The sequence below is a fragment of the Sarcophilus harrisii genome, chromosome 4 (assembly GCF_902635505.1).
Source record: "Sarcophilus harrisii chromosome 4, mSarHar1.11, whole genome shotgun sequence".
NCBI lineage: Eukaryota > Metazoa > Chordata > Mammalia > Dasyuromorphia > Dasyuridae > Sarcophilus > Sarcophilus harrisii.
In genome coordinates, this window is record NC_045429.1 from 313,009,049 (window position 1) to 313,031,401 (window position 22,353).

A 22,353-nucleotide genomic window follows, 5' to 3' on the forward strand; every position below is an offset into this window, starting at 1 on the left:
ATCTCTCCTTTTATTTTTTGAATTTGAAGTTTAGTGGATTTTTAATTTGTTCCTTTTCTAGCATTTTTAGTTGCAAGCCCAATTCATTGACCTTTTCTTTCTCTATTTTATGCAAGTAGGTCTCTAGAAATAATTTCCCCTTATTACATATGCTTTGACTTAGTTTTATTAATTAATTCAATAGTTTCTTTTTTTTTTTTTTTACTTTCTATTTTATTAATCTCTCCTTTTATTTTTCGAATTTGAAGTTTAGTGGATTTTTAATTTGTTCCTTTTCTAGCATTTTTAGTTGCAAGCCCAATTCATTGACCTTTTCTTTCTCTATTTTATGCAAGTAGGTCTCTAGAGATAATTTCCCCTTATTACCGCTTTGGCTGCATCCCATACATTTTGGCATGACCTTGCATTATTGTCATTTTCTTGGGTGAAGTTGTTAATTATGTCTATGATTTGCTGTTTCACCCAGTCATTCTTTAGTATGAGATTATTTAGTTTCCAATTATTTTTTGGTCTGTTTTCCCCTGGCTTTTTATTGAATGTAATTTTCATTGCATTGTGGTCTGAAAAGGATACATTTACTATTTCTGCCTTTCTGCATTTGAATTTGAGGTTTTTATGGTCTAATATATGATCAATTTTTGTAGAGGTTCCATGAACTTCTGAGAATAAAGTGTACTCCTTTCTGTCTCCATTTAGTTTTCTCCAAAGATCTATCATATCTAACTTTTCTAGTATTATATTTACCTCTTTGACTTAATTTTTATTTATTTTGTGGTTTGATTTATCTAATTTTGAGAGTGCAAGGTTGAAATCTCCCACTATTATAGTTTTGTTGTCTATTTCTTCTTGTAACTCTCTTAATTTCTCTTTTAAGAATTTAGATGCTACACCACTTGTTTCATAAATGTTTAATATTGATATTGCTTTATTATCTATGCTACCCTTTAGCAAGATATAGTTCTCTTCCTTATCTCTTTTAATTAGAGCAATTTTTGCTTTTTCTTGATCTGAGATCAGGATGGCTACCCCTATTTTTTTGACTTCACCTGAAGCATAGTAGATTCTATTCCAACCTTTTACCTTTACTCTGTATGTATCATCCTGCTTCAAGTGTGTTTCCTGTAAACAACATATTGTAGGATTCTGACTTTTAATCCAGTCTGCTAACTGATTCTTCTTTATGGGGGAGTTTACCCCATTCATATTTATGGTCAAAATCACAAATTTTGTACTACTTGCCATCTTGTTAATCCTTGCTTATGCTTTTCTCCTTTCCTTCCCCCTTACCTTCCTCCCTAGTATTGAACTTGTGGGCACCACTTCCTTCTCACAATCCTCCCTTTTTAGTATCCCTCCTCCCACTTTATACTTCCTTCCCCCTTCTTACCCCTTTTCTTCACAATTTCTCTATTCCCCTCTGCTTAGCTTACTCCTTCCCTTTTCTCTTTTCCCCTCGCACTTTTCAATACACAGAGAGAAGTTTCACCGTAAATCAAATATGTCTAATATTTTTCTCTTTAAGCCAATTCTGATGGTGGTAAGATACACACTATGTTCACCTCCCTCCATTCTTTCTCTCAGATATAATAGGTTTCCTTTGCCTCTTTGTGAGATGTAGTACCCCCACTTTACCCTTTTTGTGGTACAATTTACTTTCCACCTTTAGTTTCTAGAAAAATTATACATGTGTTCTTTATATCTCTTTATAACAGAAATATAGTTTCCAAGATTTCTTTTTACCTTTTTAGCTTACTCTTGAGTTCTATATTTGGAGATCAAATTTTTTGTTTGATTCTGGTTTCTTCATCAGAAATAGGTGAAATTCACTTATTTCATTGAATGTCCATCTTTTTCCCTGGGGGGAAAATGCTCATTTTGGCTGGGTAAGTTAATTTTTTGCTGCATACCAAGTTCCTTAGCTTTTCAGAATATCAGATTCCAGGCCCTTGAATCCTATAATGTGGATGCTGCTAGATCTTGGGTAATCCTTATTGTGATGCCTTTATATTTGAATTGATTTTTTCTAGCAGCTTGTAATGTTTTTTCCTTGGTTTGATAGTTCTGGAATTTAACCACTATATTTCTTGGAGTTTTTATTTTTGGGGTCCCTTTCAGTAGATAATCAATGAATTCTTCCAATGTCTATTTTACCTTCTGTTTCTATAACATCTGGGCATTTCTCTTTGATAATTTCCTGGAAAATAGTGTCTAGGCTCTTTTTTTCATTATATTTTTCAGGAAGTCCAAAATTCTCAGATTATCTCTCCTAGATATATTTTCTAGGTCTGTTGTTTTCCCAAGAAGGCATTTGATATTTTTTCCCATTGTTTCCTTTTTTTTTTCTTTTGGTTTTGCTTGACTGATTCTTGGTGTCTCCTCGAGTCATTCAATTCCATGTGTTCAATTCTGATTTTTAATGAATTATTTTCTTCACTCATTTTTAAAATAACTTTTTCTAATTGTCCAATTGAATTTTTAAGTGAGTTGTTTTGTTCTATGGAATTTTTTTCCATTTCGCCAATTTTATTTTTTAGAGAGCTATTTTCTTTTTCCAATTCACTAATTCTGTTTTTCAAGGATTTGATTTCTTTATCCACTCTATCTTTAAATGAGGGGGATGGCTTATCCATACTCTCTTGTTCCTTTTTCTTTTCCCATTTTTCTTCTAGCTCTCTTATGAGAGCCTTTTAAATTTTTTTTCATGAGAGTCTTGTGTGTTGAGGACTAGATCATATCCCCCTTTGGGGATTCATCTGGAGACAGTCTGTTTTTAGTCTTCTCAGGGTTTAAAGTCTGCTCTCTAACCATATAGAAGCTATCAATAGTAAGTGTCCATTTTAATTTTTTGCTCATTTTGTCAAAGAAGAATAAAAAAAAACAAAGAAAAAAAATGCAGTCTGCTTTTTTGGGGGGGGCGGGGCTGGATGGTATTACCAAGCTTCCTCTACAGACTGCAGGGGGCAGCAGTGAGGCACTAGCAGGATAGTAATGGTTGTGCTGCGTCTGGACTCTGAGACTTTGAGAGCGTGCTGAGACACTCGGATGAGAGTGGCCAGGTCCCCAGAGACCCTAGCTTTTCAGGGTAATGGTCTTTACTCCCTGTGTTTATAGCTTCTCTGCTTATCTACTGCCTTGCTGCCAGAGCAAAGTAGCCACACTGTGGTAAAGTTCTTGCTGCAGAAATGGCTGAGATCATACCCCACTCCTCTCAGGTCTGCTCAGTGTGAGCTGCCTTCTGTCCTCTCACTGCCTGCCATGCTCTTGCTGCCTACCTTCAGATTATACCTGATCTAACTGTCCCCACCTGTGAGCAAAACCAGACCTTTTCTGGCAAATTTCAAGGATATCTTCTGTTGGTAATTATTTGTGTTTTTTTGGAGTTGAGCATTAATACTGAGTCATTGTTATAAAAAAAAAAATTTCTGAGAGGAAGACTGTGCTTAAATAGATGTGTGTTCTCTCTCTGCCATCTTGGCTGGAAATCAACATATAATCTAAGACTATTTCAGCCTCTGGCTTTGTTCTATATTTTTCATATTAGTTAAAACATTCCTCATGATTCATTTAATTAACTAATAATACCAATGCTAAAATAAATCTGTGCCCTCAGTTATGTGGGACACATTTGAATGATATAGTGAAGCATACACACTATGCTTTGGATTCCTTGCTCTTGCTATATTATTTACCTTTTTTGAGCATGCATTTCTTCAGTGATATCCTATGTATTGGTCTTATAATTCTTCATAGTGTGTGGCAGACTGTTCATATCTATCATTTGCAATTCTATTGCTCTTTGGATGATCCTCAACTTCAATTTTTTATAGGTTACAGTGGTCCAAGACTCAGATATCTAACTCCATATGAAGAATATATAAAACATGGCCTTTTTATGGTTATTGTTTTGGGGAGGAGTTTAGGTCATTAAACAAACCACAATTTCCTAAATTTTAATCTGATCTTATGTTTAATTTTGAAATTCTTAAAGTAAATTTGATGTTATTACAATATAAAGAACAAATTCATAGCCTTGCTTTGTTTTTTTGGCACCCATGAGCATGGGATAGATGTCCCTAAGTGTGCTATCACCTCCTGAAGTGAGTATCTTATTGAAGAAAGTTTTTTCCCCTTATTCTCAGCGATACAAAGATATCCAAATTCTTCTTGGTCAGCTAGATGGCAAAGCAGATAGAATGCTGGGCCTGGAGTCATTTTTGTGAGTTTAAATCTGGCTTCAGACACTACCTGTGTAAGTCACTTACCCCTGTTTCCTTGTCTGTAAAATAAATGGAGAAGTAAATGGCAAACTACTCTAGTATCTTTGCCTCCCCCCACTCAAAACAAAAACAAAAACAAAACAAAACCCCAAATGGGATTGGGAAGAGTTGGACATGACTGCAGCAACTCAAAAACAAACAAACAACAAAAAGCTATATTTACTGCACTAGAGGAGATAACAATGCTTTTATATTAATCATGTTTGGTGGTTTTGGTATCCAGCTTTTAAACACTCTAACTCCTGAATGTTAGCTTCTGGCCCAGCGGGTGATATTTCATATTGGCTCGACTCATGGCAAGTATAAAGAGGACTTTGTGGCTTTTGACTTTCCAGATTTTGATACCATACTTTAGCTGCTTTCTTATCCTGTGACTGCCCCCAAAACTAGAACCTTCTCATTCTGGCATACAAATCTTTCTTCTTTCATTGATGAGTTCCTCCCAGGGCCTCCATTTTGGGGAGTGCCTAAGCCAGTCATCATTCTTTCTTTCCCAGTTCTACTTCTGAATCTCTATATTTTGACACTATGTTTCAACAAATAAGTTCAAGCTTCCATTTCAGTACTTTATTTCCATTTTGGAATTTATGTAATTCCAAAAATAATTATTCTTAGCATGAAACTATATATTTCAGAGTTCAAAATTTCCTCAAAGGCCCACTGGATGTAAAAATTTCCCAACGCTTTTTTGGACATGCTGAATAATCTGATAAAAAAAAAGCCTGGATCTTACAGGTTTACCTAGACTTCTTACAATTGTTCTGGTTGGGATAAAAAAAAATCCAAATTAATTAAAAAACTAATTTCATCAATAAAAAGTTAATTTCTACTTTTCAACCTTGTGTTCCAATATATGTTTTATTTTCTCCATGATAAGCATTTTTTCTTCATTGCAATCGTTAGTAGCTTAAAAAAATAATAGTTTCTTGTCTTTCAAACTCAAAAATCCCATCTCACACTGTAGTGAAATTAATTATGAACTCTCCAATTGCCAGGTGCCTCTGAAGGTCTGTACTTTTTTCTAATGATTTATTAGACTTATCTTGGTGTTGCTATTTGTTTTTGATTTCATGTTCATATGCATTTTTGTAAGACTAATAGTGTTTCATTGTGGACTGGAATGATGCTTAAAGTCCCTGACTTTTTGGTTTCATAACAGCAGCTGATGCTATATTTTAGTCAGTGAAATAAGATCTTTAAAGGCTACTGCTTTTACATATTGAAATGTAAAATGAAATGAAATCCCTTATTGAAGATCACAAAATTTAAAACACTATGAAAGAAAGCAGTATAATATGTGAAAGGCAGAAAATTGAGCACTCAACTGTGAGCAAAGAAAAACTATGGAAACCAGCTTAATCTGGTTTTATCTAGTCAAAGCCAGATATCTTGAGCCTGGCTAGTATAAATAGAAGTGCATACACATAGCTAACAACTGCTGTCACAAAGTGAAATTATTTACAAATACTTACTTTCCCCAAGTATTACCTACCCAAATGTAGGTAAAGAAGTTATGACAGAGAGAAATGAAATGTTTTGCACACAGTAAGAAAGAAAGCTATTAACATCCTGGGCAGGAATTAGAGACTATCTCCTGATTACTAGGCCCTGAGCAACTTTTCTTAAATTATCCATCTTCCTCTAAGAGGAAACTAAGCTGAAAATATGTTACTTGATAAGAATGAGAACAATTGTCTTTTTCCCCTTCCACACTTTGAGCCTAGAATGCTCATTGCCTTCAGTCAACATGGTCTTCTACATGTTTCATGTTATATTCTTTCATTGATGTAGCATTTCCATGAGGTCAAAATAGCTATTGCTTTACTGGAAAAGTAAAATTAATTGTCTAATTCAAGTAGACATAACAACCAGTTATTAATTATTTTCTTCCCCATTTTAACTGATGTTTCCAGGTCATAGAGACTCAACTTGATTTTTTTTCCCCATAGCACATTTGCCCAACCTGAATTTTCTTTCAGAGACTTTCCACTCCCTCCTTTATTTTTCCTTGCTACAATATTTCATAGACTGAGCGCTCCATCATTCTGAACATCAGCAATAATTCTACCCTTAAGAGCTCCTCTAAGGTGTCAAGTTCTGCCTTTTGACTTACCATCCAGATAATTTCTTTGAGAGGCAAATCAGAAAGCATAATGATCTGAGAGTAAGGAGACCTTATGCTTTTGTCCTCAGTTAACAAAGTTACCTAACTTACCATTAGATAACATTACCTTAGGCAAATAAGCTACCAACCCAGAAAATTATCATAGATATATTACATGAAGTATTTTAGTAGTGTGCTGGAGTCTGACTTAATGAGAATCAATTGTTAAATCTTCAGTGGCAAACTATGGCTTGACAGATTGCTTTGTTGGTTTGTCTAAACTTAACCAAATATTGGATAAACTATTAACAATGCAGGTTAAAATTAAAAGGGTTTCATGTGTTTGAGGGGAACTAGTTAAAAATTTACCAATGCATTCTTGACTACACTGCTAAGTTATATAACTGAGTAATAGGTCATATCTAAGGGGAAGAATTGTTAGGGGGGAAAAAACTAAAATATGATAGATAAATAGATGATAGATAAATATAGTATTATGAATTAATTGTTGATAATACAAATACAAGCAAAAATAAAGACTGTCTATCCTAAAGGAGTCTAATGGGAGAAGACAATTTATAATAAGGATCCAAAATGGGAAAGTAAGAAGTTACAGGGGATGTTAAGTGCAGAATTGAATTTTGAAAAGAGCATAATGTCTGGTATTCTTTAAATGAAGGTTCAGAGAAGGACTCACCAATGGGAGGAAGAGGCTATAGGTGTGGAAGCATTGCCAATATGAAGAGAAGGACATTGCAGTTGAGACATAGAGGTGGTCTGAGGCATGTTAGACTCTTTTAGGTTTGAAGAAAGCTTCTAGGAGGAAAAGCATTTGTTTTGAACTTTAAAAGATGATGATAAAACTTGACAAGAGGATCAGGAATAAAGGATATTCCAGGAACACAGAACAGTATGATTCAAAAATGTTTGAGAATCAAGTATAATTTGGGTCAGAATTCAGATCAGAATGGATGGAGCATAGAGTACATGGAGAAAAATAATATGAGATAATTGTGAAAATAGACAATAGTATCAGATTTTGCAGAATCTTAAATGCCAACTTAGGGAATCTGAACCTTATACAATAAGCAGAGGATTACTGAAGAGTTTTGAGCAGAGGCATAAAGTTCTTGACTAAGGAAAAAGTACACCTAACAAGGGCCAGCCAAAACATATTTGTATGGATTCTGGTGGATATAGTCAAGAGAGCTTTAAAATGAAAAGGAAGAAAGATGGAGAAATTGACTGAATGTACTCGCCAATTCTGACACTACAGACAGTAGTGAGTAAAGCATAAACAGAAAAAAAGAGAGAAATAGGAATTTCTGAGAGCAATAGTTAAAAATAATTAGTAATAAAACCTATGGGTTCAGAAGTTTATGCACAAAGAATTGGTAGGTAACAGAGAAAAATAGAGATCTTAATGTAAAACAACAATTGATTTGGGAAGAATGTACCTGGATATTCTTTAGGCATATCAAATTCAGTATGTTCCAAATAGAATTCAGTATCTTCTATATACTTACCTGTCCAAAATTGATCTTACTCTAAATGTCTCTACTTCTGAAAAGGCATTAACTGTCAGTTACCTAAGTGCACCTTGCATAACCCTGGATTCATCTTTAATTACACTTTCAACATTTTTATATCCCTCTGTTCAAACAATTGCTAAATGTTTTCTATTAGACATCTAAATCTTTTACTTTTGTTTCCTTCTCTCAATTCTCATAGCCACTATCCTAATTCAATCTCTTATTATTTAACTTTTCCAATTAATCTCCTTATCACTACTCTCTTCCCTCTAATCTATCTTACAAAAATAATCTTGCTAAGACAGTTTTGACTCTGTTGCTTCATTGCTCAAAGATCTTAGTGCCTTCACATCTAAGATAAAATACATCATTCTAACCTGATATCATAGTCCTCTACAATCTATTTTCAAGTTATATTTCCCTTCTTATTTCATATTATTCCCTTTCAGGAATATTCAAAAATTTCAATATCCTTTTCTCTATATTTAATTAAATGAGAGTAACCTGCCATTGCCTCCAAAACAGTGCTATACCCTTTGCCTTTATACATTCACATAAGAAATTTCCCAAACATAGAATACATTGCTTCCCTGCTTCCACTTCTTAAAATCCTTTTCTTCCTTGAAAGCCCAGCTTTTCTGATTCCTTCCTCTAATTTTGAGTGCTTTTTTTTCTTTCTCAATTTAGCTTTGATGTATTTATTTGTGTTTGTGGTATATCTCTCAGTGGAATACAAGTTCCTAAAAGAAACAGGCCATTGTTTTTTGTATTTGTATTCCTAGTACATACATAATATATATTTAACAAATATTGGTTTTATTTAATTGAATATTTATCCCAAAGAACCACAATATATAAAGGTACAGCAAAATAATATTATATATTAAGGAGATATAGTCATGTGAGGAAATCCAGGAAACTAATAGAGGAAACATAATGGAAAGTATTTGGATTGAGATCAGAGAGAGAGGAAAAACAAAAGTGATAGAACAAAAGGAGCATAATACATGGCTAGTAGGAGGAATTATAGGAGGAGCTCAGAGAATAGATTACAAACCTGGCACAGAGATGTGGAATTGTCATGAGGAACATCCACTATATGGACATCTGTTAGAGGCTTCATTTCACAAAAAAAGGAAGCAGCTGAGAATTCTGGGCTTTCCATTGATGAATACTTCAACCTTTGAATGGTAGAAAATGTGAGAAGGAAAGCTATTCTTTCATATTTAACTGTGACTAATAAAGAGGAAAATTATGTGGAAGCTGAAGCCTTTTTTAAGAAGGCAACTTTGGTTTTGAGTAATCATTTATTTCAGTTTTTGTAATAAAGAAATAATGAAAAGCTGAACATCAGCTGATTTGCATGTTAGATTTCAGGAGGGATTTCAAAGGATTCAAAAAAAGGATAGAAAGAATGTAATGGTCTTTTTTTATAGGGAGAAATTGACCCAGTAGAGGTAAATAGAGTTCAAGAATAAGACATACTCTGAAAATATCAAGAGAAATAGTTTTCATGAGGAAAAGGTATCTAAAGGAATCAACAATGTGGCTGTCCAGAAAACTCACTGACCAATTTATATTAAAAAATAGATGATAATAAAATAGAAGCTGTGGCATGGATGATGGATCTAAAATCATGGCTTGGTACTTTAAAAATAGAGTTATGAATACTAAAACCTTACAGAGATCTGAGTGAGAAGATAATTTTTAAGTATGCAAAATGTTTTTTTAATTTTATCTTTTTCTCATTTACTATTTATTCACTCACATATTTAAGCTCTTTAAGTATTTATTATTTGTTTATTTAATCATATTAGTGACAAGAGGACCACTATTGACCTAATGTGGTATAATAAGAGATTAGAATGAGAACATTGAAATATTCAACAATTATTTTCCTTTTTTATCTTTCAAGGAGTATCTTAGTTCTGGGAAAGATAGAACCAAAATGTCTAGTAGAATGTTGAAAATGATATCAGGAAATGGCAAAAGCATATGTGACAACTATTAATGAATTTCAGCCATCAAAGCCAAATGAATTACATCTTACCAGAATTTCTTAAATTTTTTCCATTCACAATACCATTTTGCCTGAGAAATTTTTACATGATCCCAGGTATATAGGTACATAAAATACTTATACAAATAATTTATTGATAATAAATCATAATTTTGCAACCTCCACATTTAATTTCATGTCTCCATATTGGGGTGTAACCCATAGTTTTGGAAATTTTATCCTAGGGTACTGAAAAAACTGATAAATGTGATTGCTGAGTTGCTACCAATGGTCTTTGAAATATCTTAAAGAATGGGAAAGATGCTGCAGGACTGAAGAAAGGAAAAGGCTATTTTAATTAAAAAAAATAAGGATAGAAGAGAGAGTTTTCTAAGTAGGCTACTGACCTTGACTTCTTTCCTGAAAAAATTTTTAGGCAGAATTCTTTCCTGGTTAAAAAAAAAAAAAGAAAAAAAAAGAAAAGTTTGTGAATGCGTAGAAGTAGTGATTACTAAAATCCACTGTGGTTTCAAGAATAGGTCATGCCAGATTAATCTGCTCTCCTCACCTTTCCTTCTTTCCCCATCTCTTCTCTTTTTTTTCCTTCCCCTCCCCTCCAAATTGGCATTAGGCACTCCTATCAATTCACACAATTATTTTCTATGTAAATTCATAATCTTAAAAAGTTGCCTAGAACATTAAGAAGGTAGATAACTTACACATGATCACAGAGTTGGTACATGTCAGAGGCAGGACTTGAACACAAGTCTTCCTGACTTTGAGGTCAATTGCAAAACATTGCATTATGATGCTTCTCTAAAGAAGAAATTAGGTCAGCTAGGTGGTACAGTGGATAGAGCACTGGCCTTGGAGGCAGGAAGACTTGAATTCAAATATGATCTTAGACACTTTCAGACTAAAGTCATTAAATACCAATTGTGAAAAAGAAGAAGGAAGAAGGAGAAGAAAGAAGAAGAAAGAAGAGGAAGAACAGAAAGAAGAAGAAGAAAAAGGAGAAAGAGAAGGAGAAAGAGGAGGAGGAAAAGGAAGAAGAAGAAGGGGAGGAGAAAGAATTAGATAGAAATAAATATAAAGTTCTATACTTAGATTAAAACCACAATTTTTTAAGTACAAGATAGGAGAGGACTGATTGGAAAAAAGTAAAGAAGTAGAAATTTAAATGGACTACACATTCAATTTATATTTAAAAAGATGAGAAACAAATAAAAAGCTGACATAGAGTAAAGATACCTTTTACTTAATTTACACCTGAATTCTATGTGCCTTAAAACAATAAAGCCTCTTAACATGCATTTTTCTTTTTCTTAGTTTTATTGATCTGCAGGCACATTTGAAAATTAGGGGGAAAAGACAAAATCACAGATAACTCAGCATTTTAGACGTACATGCTGTAATTTTGGTCAGGTTTCTAGATAATTATCTATATTCTTTAATTTAAAGGATGAAAAAGAAATGTAACTTTGATTTGTGCAAGCAAAATACTGAGGAACTGTTTCTACTGTATGGATTTTATTAAACTTGTCTTTTGAAGCAGAGAAGTTAAGATTGCTTTTGTAAAAGCAAAAAAAAAAAAAAAAAAAAAAAAAAAAACACAAAAAAACCTAATAGTTCTCTATCAAGATTAGAGAATTCTTCCTTTTCTCTCTTTCCCATCAGTAACCTCTTTTACCACTCACACACATGAGGATTTTTTTTTTCTATGAATATAGCTGGTGAGGAACTTTTGGCAATGATGATGTTTGAAAGGTTTCAGTCAAATCTGGATGCCCTGAGAAACACTTCAGTAATAATGAAGAAGAGCACCAGATATAATAAATATTTAGCCAAAATTGACGAGTCCTGCCATCTAATCTAGTATTTTACCAGAAGATAACAGAAATCTGTGAAAATGAGAGTCCCATTGTATTTTGTCCTGGCTAGACTACATCTAGAACATTCTGGATGCTACATTTCTTTTTTCTCTAAAAATTATTTTTGGGTATTTTATTTTTTTACGTCACCTTCATTCTCAAATACACACTCTCCTTCCTCTCCCAGGAAGTCATCCCTTATAAGAGAGGATAAAAGAGTGAAAAGGCAACCTAGTATAACTAACCAACACACCAGTGGAATATAACAGTACAACTATGATCAGGCCTTCTTAGTGACATATTAGTGATAAAACCTCATGTTGTGTGATTGAACAAGGAGATGGAGTAAGACTGGTACATTAGGCTCCACCAGGAAATGATCAAATAAATGAGAAGACAGGAATTTTTCTAGGAGACAAAATCTAAAGCGAAGGATTGAAGATAGATCCAGTGCCAGATAGGCAGCAATTTCCCAGCCCACATTCAATTCCTAGTTCCACACTAGGATTGTAGGAACTAATCATAGTCTGGCCCTTTCTAGCCAAAGTCTAAAGTAGGAGGAGCCCAGGACCTAATTATAGCAGCTTTAACTAAGGAAGTAAATCCAACTGAACTCAGAACAATATTTTTAAATTATTCAAAGGTTGAGAAAAATGACAAATTTTTCATATTTCCAAATTACTTTATTACCCAATAATAATATTTTGGGAAAATGTTAGGTTACAGAACTCCAAGAATATGTGATAGATCAGGCCCCTTATTTTATTTGTGAATTCTTTCTAGAACTTCTATTTTGAGGAAGGGCCCAGATTAATCATACTTTATATTCTTGGTTTTTCCACCATGACCCTATTGTAAGTACCTGCCTTCTTTTTACCATCATCCTTCTGCAAATTTCAGCAAAAAACATGAATCAGTTTGGTCATTTCTTTGCTCCATTTAGTAACTTTTTCTCTCTCTCTGAGTCAGGAGAGTACAGTATGAAGCCCCTTTGAGGCTACATGGTCCCTAAGAAATGGACATGTCTGGGTTCTTTTTATTTATCCTTTCTTATTCTAGTTTAAGGCAGTAGAGACTCTAACTTTGCCATTTCAAAGGTCAGCAGAACAAGCTGAATAAAACTGCAAGATAGAATACAAGCTGGGTCTTATAGCTTTCTTAGCATTGATGTGTAAGAGAGTGAGGAGCAATCTTCAGAAGTTCTTTTCTAATCCCAGACTATGGGAAATGCTCACCTGCTAGTTATGCCACATCTGGGCATGAACTTAGTGGGCCCAATCCCATGTAGAAACTAAATTAAGTTTTGAGTCTATTCCCACAGAAACCAAAGTTGTATAGAGGAGAACATATTCCTAGAAGTGCTGGGGGAGGGGAAGGGAAGGAAGGGAAATGCTTGTGTATTTGTTTTGCTTAATTTTTGAAGTATCTCTGTAAAAGTTCAGAAATTAAATGGAAGTAGAGAATAGTTACAGGCCCCCAAGAAACACCCTTATATGACCTTGAACCCTGATGGGGGGATGTAACTAGCTTGATTCTCAAAAAGAGGGCCAAAGTCATTACACCTTTCTCTAACTTTTGAAGAATGAATCATCAGAACTCACTAGTCATCAGGAAATGGTTTACACTTCTGCTTCAGAAAAGCGTCCCAGTGGATGTCTGGCTAATTGAAGTCCTTCAACATTATCATTTCATTATTTGGTCTATAGTTTGTAATGCACTTAGAGAACTCATAATGTATTTCCTTCTTTTGATCAAAAGTTCTATAATATGCTTCTGCTTTCTATACCCAAATATTCCTTGTAATCTTTCTTTCAGATTCACTCCCATAGGTATATTTTCTTGATATATAATGCTAGGCTAATGTTTCTTTTATCTATTTTCTTCCCACTTGAATATGGAATATCCTTCCATTATCCTATTCCAAATTTATTCAACTGTAAACTTTAAACTCCCTGAGGATAATATTTTAGTCATAACTCTATGTCTCCTTTTTCCCCAATATGGTGTGTTGTACACAGTTGGTGTTTAAAATTTGCTAACTAATTGGTTGCTCCAGTTTTACAATATCCATTATGTTTTTATATTAAAAGAAGTCAAATCATAGCAGGTCCTAAATTGTTTTATGAAATTCCCATTTTCCATTTAAGAAATATAACAGTAAGATGTCATATTTTTAATGTCCCATTTTAAAATCTAAAATAATAACTATTGCTTAAATTACCTGCTACTAGGCTTTGTCAGTGGGTCTTCAGACATTTAACAGATGTTTATTTAGTTCATTACTTTGTATTGTTAGAACTAGGTTTTATAGTAAGAAATAGGTAATAGCATTTATATCTTCTTTCCAGGCAGGACAGTTTCTATCAATATTCATTTGTGATGCCAGGCAAACACTAGGTAACAGAAACCAAACCCCATAACTAATCAAATGCAGTTAAACCCTCTTTAGGTATGATTCTGTAAAATGCTGATGGAGCAGGAAACAGCTATTAAAGTTCCCCTGAAATCCTCTAGAGATGTCCCATAATATTTTCCATGGAAATGTTATAAAATATTCAGTGTAATTAGCTTCATTTAAAGGGACATTGTCAACTGGTTTTACCTTCCTCGAAGGTGGTATATTTTCAGACATGGTCCCTAGACACACTCTTTATATATAATTTAAAGGGCTTTGGTTCTTTAACAAAGCACAGACCATTGGGATATTCATTGAAATATATTTGTGTTGGGGATAATTGTTCTCAATTTAAAAAGTTAACTGACACTAAAATTCTTTTTTAATATTTTAAAGGAAATGAATCAAAGTTGTCCCTATGCAACATCAGCATCCTGAGAAGTTTTCTTGTACTTTTCAAATTATATAGCCCAGGAGAGATCATATACTATAAAACTGACTCCCTGCCTCCAGCTATGATACAGAAAAAATATGTTCTAAATCTCTGGTTTTTTCCATTGCAATGGCAACATTGTCGAATGCTCACTGGTTGTTTGGGCATGGAAAGCAGGTGTGCAGGTGAGGCTTCCTGAATATGGCAACTTCATTCTCATTTCCCAGGTGGCTTTTCTACATTTTCATCCAGACACAGTTCTTTCTTAACCCAGAATGCAAAGCTTTTCCACTTGACCCTTTGGGACTTAACTGGAATCTTAAAAGTATAGGATTATTATCCAAGTCCACTGCTCACCAAGATTAGGATACATTGCTTATACACTTTTCATCTCTTGCAAAAATCTCTGAGAATCTAAAAGATCTTTCTTAGTCCTGCCCAACCTCAGACTAAAGCCTCACATCTTTCTCCAAACCTAGATTTTGTGTTTATTAGTCCTTTAGAGTTATATTCTTCCACTTTTTTGCAGTTTTTGAAATTCTCTGTATTGCCATTTTCTGATTTCTATTACATAAGAGGGTGATAGTATTCAAAAATGCTCATTCTATATTTTAATTTAAAGGAAAGACTAATCTCAGTAAAGAGGGGACTACAGAGTCAGACTGTTGCATGAACTAATAGAAGCAGGATAATTTTTCAGTTGTGTTTAACTAATTTTCTTTGTTACATATCCTTGTGGAGGGGTGAGGGTGAGGTACATATTAGTGTAAGCAAAAGGAATAAATAAAATATATTTCTATAGAGTTTTGGAGAGGATGAGTAAGGTAATATGAAAGGACTGAACTAGAAAAAGGGTGATAAATATGGATAGGAGATGGTGGGGGGATAGTTTAAAGAGGAAGAATAAGAGGTACTTGATGTAAAGGAAGTGAGAGAAGATAGCAAAAAAAATTTTTAAAAGCCTCAGGAAGCTCAGAATACCAAGATTATTTTAGCTGAGAGAGAATGTGTCAAGAGAAATTCAGTTGATGGAACAAATCACTGTTAGTTTTCCCTCCCATTTCATAAGATTTTGAAAAAAAGTCAATTATACTTTTCTCATTTATATTATCATATCAATAAAACCAAGCCAATTTAGCTTTCTGTCGGTATTGCACATAGAAAGTTTCTTTATCAATGTCATTAAGGACTTCAAACTAGCTACAAGGAAGTTTTATCTGCATTACATTAAATATTTGCAGATGTAAAATTATTCTCTTCTCTTGGTTCAACAAATGATAACCAAAAGTACAAAGGAAACGAATGAGAAAAGAAGATAAGTTGTAAAAATCACATTAATACTTTAGACGGGCAACAAAAGAATAAAGTAAAGTTTAAGGCAAACTCTGCAATGGAAAAATGTTTCCCTGTAGATTAGACAGCTGTCTGCTAAAAAGATAACTCTAAATTTGATGAGAAAATGCATTACATGACATTTCCTTTTCTTTGAAGCTCTAGTTGATATTTTCCACTTTTACTGGAAAGAAATACGTTTTTAAGATGTCACTCAACACTTGGAGAGAGGTCTTCCCTTTTCCAGATGCAAAAACATCGAGGAAGGACTTAACTGTTATTTCTGTGCCATACAAGTTCCCAAACATTCAAGATCAGTTCACAGAATATGAAAAATCTGCTTAGGCCTTTCATCATTTTGCTGTGAATGTTTTACTCTCCAAGGGAAACTTGTTCAATTCATTATGATAGGAAATGAAGAGTGAGAAAGGAGGGAATGAAGTGGACTAAGGAAATGCCTTTTTTTCCCCACATTCATTTCAGAGAGGTCCTTTTGCTTTTCCATTTCTTACTTACTGAATCACCACTGGATAATTTCTGATCTTCTCCTCTGTCACCTGAGAAGACTGTAGAAGATGCATATACAGATTGAAATCAAATTGTCAGAGAAGAGATCTAGGTTCCTACAAAGATTGACAGGATTTTTACTGCCCCAGAGCTCTCACATGTACTAACATGTTTGGAAGTTACTTTGCATAGTCTGAAACATCTGTCAACCAAACTAGGGGTATCCTTTCTATTTCTTTGCATTGATTATGATCACAAAACTAGCAATGAAACAGTCCAATAATCAAACAATAGATCTTTTCCAATATTTTTTCTTTCTGTCGAGCATAAGTCACCCAATATTTCAATCACCCATATTCACAACCATAAAGTCATCTTTGGTTACCCTTTTTATAATGCCACACCTATTCAGTTGCTAAATCTTATTCTCAGTGGCTCAAATTATTATTATTTATTATTATTATAAATTATTGTTTGCCAATACATTACACATAGTATTGGTTCATTTTATAAGAAAAGTAATACACCCTCATGGTTGTATTCTAATCACATTACGATTACACATTAAAGAGTTAATGTGTCCATTAACTCTCTTAAAATGATTGAATTAAATTCTATCTTTTAACCAAGAAGAGCCAATTTCACTAGGAAATTTAAAGTGTGCAAAAAACAAATTGAAGGTCATATAATAAAATAGATCTTGACAGAGAAAGTCAAATATGATAAACCAAGAGCATACCCAGAGAAAGTTCTTTAAAACTTCTTGAATCTGAGTTCAAGAATAAGGGATCATTTCTTTAATTCTCACCAACAAGAAAGTCATAATATTTGTTTGGGAGAAGGAAATGAGAGTTGGTTTTTTTGTTTGTTTGTTTGCTTTTGCTTCCCTTTCCCTTTATTATAGTTCTTTTTAAAATTGGCACCTCAATTTCATTTCCCTTCCAAAATTTTAAACATTTTTGTGTAAAGTTTTGAATTCTAATTCTATTCTTCCATCCCTTTCCTTCCTCTAATTGTTCCCTGAGAAAATAAGCAATCAGATATAGATTATACATTTTCATAATAGCAATTTTGTATAGAAAGTGTCAAATAAAAGAAAAAAAAAAGAAAAAGCGAAAAATAGTATGCTTCAGTTTGTATTTAATCAATATCAGTTCTTTCTTTGCAGATGAATAGTATGCTTCATCCTTAGTCCATTAGGATTGACTTGGATCATTGTTTTCTTGAGAATAGCCAAGTCATTCCCAATTTTTCATCAAACAATATTACTGTTACTGGATACAACATTCTCCTGGTTTTGCTTACTTAACTTTGCATCACTTTATGTAAGTCTTTCCAGATTTTTCTGAAATTATCCCACTTGTCATTTCTTATGGCACAATAATGTTCCATTACAATCATATACAGCAGCTTGTTTAGCTACTCCTCAATTGATGGGCATTCCTTTGATTTCTAATTCTTGGCCACCAAAAAAAAAAAAAAAAAAAAGAGCTGCTATAAATATTTTTGCACAAATAGGTTCTTCCCCCCTTTTTTGAATGACTTTGGGATATAGATCCAATAGCATTATTGCTATATCAGAGTATGCACAGTTTTGTACCCCTTTGACATAGGTTCAAATTGCTCTCCAGAAAGGAGAGCTTGTACATTAGTGTCCCTGCTTTCCCACATCATCTCCAACATCTAGCAATTTCCTCTTTGGTACTATTAGCTGGTGGGAAATGGTACCTCAGAGTTGTTTTAATTTACATTTCTCTGATCAGTAGTGGTTTAGAGCATTTTTTTCCCCAATGATTATAGATAGCTTTGGTTTCTTTGTTTGAAAATTCCTCTTCATATTCTTTATCCAATTGGAGAATGACTTGTATTCTTATAAATTTGACTCAATTCTCTATATATTTGAGAAATGAGGCCTTTATCAGATTTTTGTTGCAAAAATCTCCCCTCAGTTTTCTGTTTTCCTTATTATTCTGATTACATTGGCTGTGTGCAAAAACTTCAATTTTATATAATCACAATTATCTATTTTTCATTTTGTGATATTCTCTGTATCTTTGTTGCTTCTAAATTTCTTCCTTATTCATAAACCTGACAGATAAGCTATTATCTTCTCTCTTAATTTGCTTAAAATAGAAACTTTGTGTATAAACCATATACCCATTTTGACCTTATCTTGGTATACAATGTGAGATGTTTGTTTATACCTAGTTTCTGTCATTCTGTTTTCTAGTTTCTCCAGGAATTTTTGTGAACGAATGAGTTTTTGTTCTAATTGGGTCTGGAGGACTATGGTCATTTATTGTAATGTAATTTTTACCTAATCTATTCCAGTGATCCATCTTTGTTATTTCTTTGTCAATACCAAATTATTTTGATAATACTTTATAATACAGTTTGAGATCTTATATTTCTAGACCACCTTCTATCTTTTCCCACTTTGATTCCCTTATATCCTTGAGCTTTTGTCTTTCCTGATGAATTTTATTACTATTTTTCTAGTTTTATAAAATAATTTTTTGATAATTTTATTGGTGTGGCACTGAATGAATAGATTAATTTAAACAGAATTGTCATTTTTTATTTTATTGGTTCAACCTACTCAGGAGCAATTAATTTGTTCCCAAATGTTTAGATGTGACTTTATTTGTATGACAAGTGATGTTCATACACTTCTTGGATTTGTCTTAGCAGGTAAACTCCCATTTGTCTTGGCAGGTAAACTCCCAAGTATTTTATACTGTGTACAATTATTTTAAATGGAACTTCTCTATCTCTTGATGCTTGACTTTGTTGGTAATAACATAGAAATGCTGATGATTTATGTTTATTTATTTAATCCTGCAACTTTGCTAAAGTTGTTAATAATTTCAAATAGTTTATTATTTGATTCTCTAGGATTTTCTAGGATTCTCTAGGATACAATTATATCATCTGCAAAGAATGATAGTTTTGTTTCCTCAGTGCCTATTCAGAAGGCTTTTAGCTTATCCACATCACATATAATGCTTATTGATAGTTTTAGATAAATATTATCTATCATTTTAAAGGAAGCTCCATTTATTCTTATGCTATCATGTGTTTTTAATAGGAATACATGCTGTATTTTGTCAAAAGCTTTTTCTGAATCTGTTGAGATAATTATATAATTTCTGTTGGTTTTGTGATTGATATAGTTAATTATGTTAATAGTTTTCCTAATATTGAACCAGTCTTGTATTATTAGCAAGGCTATGATTTGGTTATATGATTCATGTGATATATTGCTATAATCTCTTTGCTAGTATTTTATTTACCTTTTTTCATCAACATTTGTTAGGAAAATTGATCTATAATTTTCTTTCTCTATTTTTGTTCTTTCTGATTTGAGTATCAACACCATATGTATATCATAAAAGGAATTTGGAACTTCTTCTTTGCCTATTTTCCCAAACAGTTTATATTGCATTGAGATTGTTCTTTAAATGTTTAGTAGATTTGCTTGAGTCCATCTTGTCCTAAAGATTTTTCCTTAGGAAGTTCATTGATCAATTTCTTTTTCTAAGATTGGGTTATTTAAAATTTATAATTCTTCCTCTGTTAACATGGGTAATTTATATTACCTACTCTCCATAATTGATATCACCCATTTTATTTAGATTGTCAAATTTATTGGCATATATTTGGACAAAATCAGTCCTAACAATTTTCTTAATTTACTCTTCCTAGATGATGAAGTTATCCCTTTCATATTTGATACTAGTAAGTTTATTTTCTTCTTTCCTTTTTCATTTGTTTATTATTTCAAGGGTTTTCCCACTATTGATTTGTTAATCTTTCTTTTGATGCTCTGAATTTCTAATTTGATATTTAAATGAGAATTTTAAATTTGTTGTTTTTCTATCTTTTTTAATTGCATGCCCAATTCATTGATCTGCTTTTTCTCTAATATATAATTTATTGATATAAGCAATTAGAGATAAAATTTTTCTTAAGTATCATTTTGACAGCATTCCATAAATTTTGATATGTTGTCTAGTTGTTTTCAACTTTGATGAAATTATTGACTGTTTCCACTATTTGTTCCTTGACTCAATTATTTGTTAGGATTAGATAATTTAGTTTCTATTTAATTTTTAAACTATCTTTCCATTGCCAATTAATGAATGTATTATTATTGAATTATCTGAAAAGAAAAATACAATTTTCTTCATTTTTAATTAGATCTATTTTTGGATTTGCTTTTGCCTGAGATGATGAATCTGCTTTTTTTTTTTTTTTTTGCTTCAACTGAAGCGCCTCTCTTGTACCTGTATATTTCTCTGCTTCAATTGTGTTTCTTGTAAAAAAAAAAAAACATTACAAAATTCTAGTTTTTAATGGTGAGTTCATTTCATTTACATTTATAGTTATGATAACATAATATTTCCTTCCATGTTATTTTTCACCTGTTTATCCCCTCTCTCCTTTATCATGAACCCTTTCCCTCCCCACACATGCTTTACTTCTGATTACTGCCTTCTCCAATATACCCTCTCTTTTATCAGTCTCCCTGTTCTGTCATCCCCTCTCTTTTTACTTCCTTATAGAGTAAGATAAATTTCTATAATCAATTGAGCATGAATAGTATTTTCTCTTTGAATTATGATGAGTAAGATTTAAACTTTGCCTCTTCCTCCCTATCTTCACTTCTATTATTATAATTCTTTCATGTCTCTTTTATGGAAATAATTTACTACATTCAATCTCCTCCTTCCTTTGTCTTCCAATGCATTTTAATTTCTCATCCCTTTTTTTTTTGGGGGGGGGGGAAGGGAGTATCATCACATCAAAGTTACCTTATAACCAAATCCTCTGTCTACACATACTGCTTATGATAATAAAGTTGAGTTAAAATGTTATCTTCCCATATAAAAATATAAACAAGTTAATCTTATTGAATTTCTTATATTCTCTCCCTTTTTTGTTTCTTTTTTACCTCTTTATCCTTTCCCTGAATCTTGCTTGTATTTGGAAGTAAATTGTTTTATTCAACTGTGGTCTTTTAATTAGATATGCTCAAAAGTCCTCTATTTTGTTAAATTTCCATTTCTCCCCTGAAGATTATATTCAATTTTGATGGGTGTTTTGTAATTCTAATTCCTTTACCTTCTGGTATATTATTTTCTAAGCCCTCTGGTCTTTGAATATAGAAGCTGCCAAATTCTGTGTAATTCTGAATGTAACTCCATGATATTTGAATTATTTCTTTTTTGGCTACTTGCAATAATTTCTCCTTGATCTGTGAGTTCTGAAATTTGACTATAACATTCCTGGGAATTTTCATTTTGATGTCTCTTTCAGGTGGTGACTGGTGGATTTGTTCAATGTCTATTTTGCCTTTTGGTTCCAGTATATCAGAATAGTTTTTTTTAAAATAATTTCTTGAAAGATGTTCAGGTTTTTATTTATTTGTTTATTTTTAATCATGGCTTCTTGGTAGTCCAATAATTTCTATATAATCTCTCCTGGATCTATTTTCTTAATTTTTTTCCAATTAGAAAATTCACATTTTCTTCTATTTTTTACTTTTTGATTTTTTTTATCATATCTTGAGGTCTCATAGATGATTAGTTTCTACTTACTCAATTTTAATTTTTAAGGAATTATATTTCATGAGTTTTTGTACTTTCTTTTTCACGTGGTCAATTTTGTATTTTAGGGAGTTATTTTTCTCAGCAGTTTTTCATATCTTCCTCCATGCTTTTTTTTTCATGATTTTCTTGCATTGCTCTCATTTCTTTTAAAATTTTTTATTCTACTTTTATAATTTGCTTTTAAAAATCCCTTTAAGCTTTTTCCCCTAGGATTTCTTTTTGAGTCTGAAATTAAATACTTTGAAGCTTCACCTGTAGCTATTTTGACATAATTGGCCTTTTCTAAGTTTA